A 6000-nucleotide genomic window follows, 5' to 3' on the forward strand; every position below is an offset into this window, starting at 1 on the left:
TTAATCTTAGCCAAAAGGCTGAGAAGCAATAGAAATAATGTTATTATAGAATCAAAATTTTGTTGTGCTAATGAGAAAATTGTTTTAAGCTTAAGGAAGTCTATGCTGAATAAAGGTAGGAAAAGATTTATTAAATTCCTGGGAACCTTTTCAACATATGTAAAAGGATTGTTACAAATAGAGACTATCATACTGATAAGTACTGCTGAAAACAGTCTGTTTCACCCAGGTAAAGGAAAACTCTGTTTCCTCTATTTGCCCCACTTCTGACACCAAATGTGTGAGTTTTTCCACTCCAGTTCTCAGCAGACACTGACTGGGTGTCTTACAATTTAACTTAAATCTGACACTAACTACCAGGAGGTGGCACAGACCACAGATAAAGGAATCATGTCCGTAAGACTGTCCCCCACTTCATATGCAAATTGTAAGTCCCAGCTTGTCACCTGTATTTCTGGCTGAGTTGGCTACAAACTGAGGATTCCCACAACCCCCTTCTCAGCTTCAATAATTTGCTATAACAACTCACAGAACTCAGGGAAGAAGATACTTACACTTGCCAGTTTATTATAAAGAGTATAATAAAAGATATAGATGAACAGAAAAATAGAAGTATAAGGCAAGGCATGGGGTAAGGGGAACAGAGCTTCCATGTCCTCCCAGGGTGTAGCTCCCTCTGAGCATCTCAGTTCATTCACCAATATAGATGCTCCCCAAATTCTTTCAGTTGTTTTTTATGGAGGCTTTATTACCTAGATATGATTGGTTAAATCATTGACAATTAGTGATTAACTCAACCTCCAGCCTCGCTCTCCCCAGAGGTCAGGACATAGGGTGGAAAATTTCAACCTTCTAGTCACATGGTTGACTCCCCTGACCACTAGCCCCTCATTTTATGGGCTTTCCAAAAAGTCACTTTATTAAAATAAACGAAGGTGTGGTTGAAAAGGTCTTGTTATTAATGACAAAACATGCTCTTTTCACCTTTATTCATCTCTCCAGAGCTGTTTAAGGTGCCAGGGACAAAAAAAACAAATATTAATTTATTGTATAATATTAGGAGTTCTGTGCCAGAAACCAGAGAGGAAGACCACATATATATTTCTTACTACAACATTACACTGTGTAAAAGTATATTTTATGATACTTTTAGCTGATGGTATATAATGTATCCATACCAATTTTAAAAGACTATGAAAATCCTTCAGTCTTAGGCCCCTCCCCTAATGTGACTTACAAAATGAGAGGACATAGCTGAAATAATTATGTGTATAATTTCTAGAGATTTGCAGGTCTAGGGGAATCCATAAATGAAATCCTTTACCCAAAATAAAGACTTTTACTCCCACTTAACCTTAGTCAATATACACTTTAATTTTAGGTCTTTTTAATTCCTCATGATTAAAGTTTTGAGACAAACCCTAGAACACTGCGGTGTGGAGTCATACTGCTTTCACATAATAGTGATGCATCCACACCCTGCTCAAGGTGATGATTCAGTGAAAATACCAAAAACTGTAGATGGGGTAAGTGGAAAAATAGAAGAATTATCCTTTGTTGTTTATTGAATCAATAAACCCAATTTCCACAGCATCTCTGATTCCTGAATTTTTTTTTGGCCATTCCCACAGACTTCTATGTTTTGTTCTGCCCAAGAAGTAGAATTAAAGTGTGTTTATGTCTTTAAGGAAACCCCAGATGTCTCCATCAAGCTTTGCAAAATATTGAGACAGAGAAATAAATTGGTTAAGGAGGTTTTCTGAGAACACGTTTTGTTAAATTAACAAACAAGGAGGCCATTGGGCTGAGGTGGTTTTAATGCCTTGGTGGTCTATGTAAATAAGGTAAAACCTAAGCCTGTAATTGCCTCAAGGTTAAGAAATCAAAATTAAAGACAATCAATCACAAACAGCCAACTATGGTTTCCCAAATAAGACAACTGCTTAAGCTATAGCTAATCAAATAATTTCCTTGCTTTTATAAAAGTTTTGCCCTTACCTCCTATCAGTGGTGTTCCTAACCATTTCCAGTTTGGCACTACTGCCTGATTCACATTGGGTTTTAACCTTTTTTTAATGTCTGTTTATCTTTTAACACATTCTCTGGTGATAACCAGGTCTCTTTTTTCCAGAAATTTCCTGGTTTAGCTAGAAACAGTCATTTAAAAGGTTGGTGATAGTCAGGAACAGGAAGATAGATCAATGGGACAGAAAAGGGCATTCAGAAATAGCCGAAATTATATATATAAATTTAGTTTTTGATGAAGGTGATATTTCAAAACAATTGGGAAAGGATGGCATATATAATAAACATTCTGAAACCACTGGTTATCTGTAAAGGAACAAAATCTAGACTGTGTTCCCTATCTCACATCATCTAATCAGATAGAATTAGAAATAAACCAGGATCAAACAGAGAGGACTGTGTTTCTAACCTTGGGTTGGGGAATGCCTTCCTAATTCAAATATCAAAGTCAGGTACAGAATGAACAATGAATACAGCATATGTGACTACATTAAAAATATTAATATGGTGAAAAGTTAACTAAAGGAAGTTAAAATACCAATGACAGAGCAGGAGAATTTAAAATGACAAAAAATTAATTACCATAAAACACAAATAATTTATTTTTAAAAAATTAATAAAGAAGGTAAGAGGAAGAAGAAAGAGAAAAGAAGAAAAAGAGAAAGATAACTTACTGGGAAAAGGGCAGAGCATAGCCTTTGAATTTAAGTTGTTATTAGCTTAAAAGAGACTGATATAAATGTAAGAGGTTTTATGTAAGCCTCATGGTAGCCACAAAGCAAAAACCTATAGTAGATACACAAAGAGAAAGAGAAAGAAATCTAAGCATACTACTACAGAAAATCATCAAATAACAAAGGAAGAGAACAAGAGAAGAAGGAATAAAGGAATTACAAAACCTCCAGAAAACAGTTTTACAAGTGGTAATAAGTCCATACCTATCAATACTTACTTTAACTGTAAATGGGCTAAATTGCTCAATCAAAAGACATTGAGTGGCTGAATATATATATATATATATATATATATATATATATATAGAGAGAGAGAGAGAGAGAGAGAGAGAGAGAGAAAGAGAAAGAGAGATAATGCCTGCAAGAGATTCTCTTCAGCTTTAAGGACAAATGGGACTGAAAGTAAAGGGATGGAAAAAGATATTCCATGTAAGTGGAAATCAAAAGAAAGCTGGAGTAACTATATTTATATCAGTCAAAATAAACTTTAAGTCAAAAGACTGTAATAAGAGACAAGGACAATAATATAATTATAAAGAGTTCAATCCAACAAGAGGATATAACATTGGTAAATATTTATGCACCCAACATAGGAGCATCTAAATATACAAAGCAAACATTAACAGACCTAAAGGGAGAAATAGACAGCATACAATAATAGTAGGGGACTTTAATACCTCACTTTCATCAAAGACAGATCATCCAGACAGAAAATCAACAAGGACACAATGGCCTTAAATGACACATTAGATCAAATGGACTTAACAGACATATCTAGAACATTTAATCCAAAACCAACAGAATATATGTTTTTTTCAAGCACACACAGAATATAATAGGTCATAAAACAATTCTTAATAAATTAGAAATTAATTACAAGAAGAAAGTGAAAAAAATCACAAACATATGGAGATTAAACAACATGTTACTGGGTCATAAACAACATGACCAATGGGTCAAAGAAAAAAAAAAACTTGAGACAAATGAAAATGGAAATACAATATACCAAAACTTATGGGATGCAACAAAAAGTGTACTAATAGAGCTGTTCATAGTGATGAATGCCTACATTACAGAAAGAATTATCTCAAATAAAAAACCTAACTTTGCACCTCAAGGAACTAGAAAAATAAGAACAAATGAAGCCCAAAGTTAGTACAAGGAAGGAAATTTTAAAACATTGGAACAGAAATAAAAGAGAGACTAAGGAGACAATAGAAAAGATGAACAAACTAAGATCGATTTTTTTAAGGTAAAATATACAAAGCTTTAGCTAGACTCAGCAACAAAAAGGAGAGAGGACTGAAATAAATAAAATCAGAAATGAAAAATAGATGTTAAAACTGATACCACAGGAATACAAAAGAGTATAAGAAAATACTATGAAAAATTATATGGCAACAAATTGAGCAACATAGAAGAAATGGATAAATTACTATAAACATACAACCTACCAAGACTGAATCATGAAGAAATAGAAAATATGAACAGACTGATTACTAGTAAGGAGATTGACTCAGTAATCAAAAAGCTCCCAACAAACAAAAGTCCAGGGCTGGATGGCTTCACTGGTGAAATCTATCAAACATTTGAAGAAGGATTAATATCAATCCTTCTCAAACTCTTCCAAAAATAGAAGAGGAAGGAACATTGCTAAAATCTTTTTTACAAGGTCACCATTACTCTGATATCAAAATCAGACAAGGACATCACATAAGGGAAAGTTACAAGCCAACATTCCTGATGAACAATGTATTAAATCCTCAACAAAATATTAGTCAACCAAATCCAACAATACATTAAAAGGATCATATACCATGGTCAAGTGGGATTTATTCCAGGGATGCAAGGATGGTACAACATCTGCCAGTCTATCACTATAATACACCACATTAACAAAATGAAGTATAAAAATCATAAGATCATCTCAACAAATGCAGAAAATGCATCTGACAAAATTCAACATCCATTCGTTATAAAAACTCTCAACAAAGTGAGTATAGAGAGAACATAACTCAATATATCAAAGGCCATATATAAAAAACCCACAGCTAACATCATACTCAGTGGTGAAAAGCTGAAAGATTTTCCCTAAGATCAGGAACAAGACAAGGATGCCCACTCTTGTCACTTTGATTCAACATAGTCTTGAAAGTTCTACCCAGAGCAATTAGGCAAGAAAAAAAAAATAGGCAACCAAATCAGAAAGGAAGAAGTAAAAGTGTCTCTATTTGCAGATGACATGGTATTATATATAGAAAACCCTAAAGACTCCACCAAAAAACTGTTAGAACTAATAAATGAATTTAGTAAAGTTGCAAGATAAAAAATCTACATACAAAAACCAGTTGCATTTTTATACACAAACTATCAGAGAGAAATTTAAAAAACAATCCTATTTACAATTGCATCAAAAAGAATAAAGTACCTAACAATAAATTTAACCAAGATGGTGAAAGACTTGTACACTAAAAACCATAAGACATTGATGAAAGATATTGAATACACAAATAAATGGAAAGATAGTCCATGCTCAGTATGAGAAGAATCAATACTGTTAAAATGTCCATACTACCCAAAGCAATCTACAGATTCAATGCAATCCCAATCAAAATTCCAATTGGTATTTTTCACAGAAATATAACAAACTCCTAAAATTTGTATGGAAACACAAAAGATCCCAAATAATCAAAGCAATCTTCAGAAAGAAGAACAAAGCTAGAAGCATCACACTTTGTGATTTCAAACTATATTACAAGCATCTAGCAATCAAAACAATATGGTATTGACATAAAAACAGACACATAGATCAATAGAATTGAATAGAGAGCCCAGAATAAACACACGCATACATGGTCAATTAACTTATGAAAAAGAGCCAAGAATAGTCAGTGGGGAAAAGAGAGTCACTCTAATAAGTAGTATTGGCAAAACTGGACAGTCACATGCAAAAGAATGAAATTGGACCACTGTCTTACACCATACACAAAAATTAACTCAAAATGGATTGAAAATTGAATACAAGACTGGAAATCATAAAACTCCTAGGAGAAAACATAAGGGGTAAGCTCCTTGACATTAGTCTTGGCAATGATAATTTTGGAATTGACACCAAAAGCAAAGGCAAAAAAAAGTGAAATAAACAAATGGCGTCAAATTAAAAAGCTTCTATACAGCAAAGGAAACCATCAACAAAATATAAAGGAAACCTACAAATAGGAGAAAATACTTACAAAACACC

Source organism: Mesoplodon mirus (assembly GCF_964341445.2).
Source record: "Mesoplodon mirus genome assembly, chromosome: 2".
NCBI classification, from domain to species: Eukaryota; Metazoa; Chordata; class Mammalia; order Artiodactyla; family Ziphiidae; genus Mesoplodon; species Mesoplodon mirus.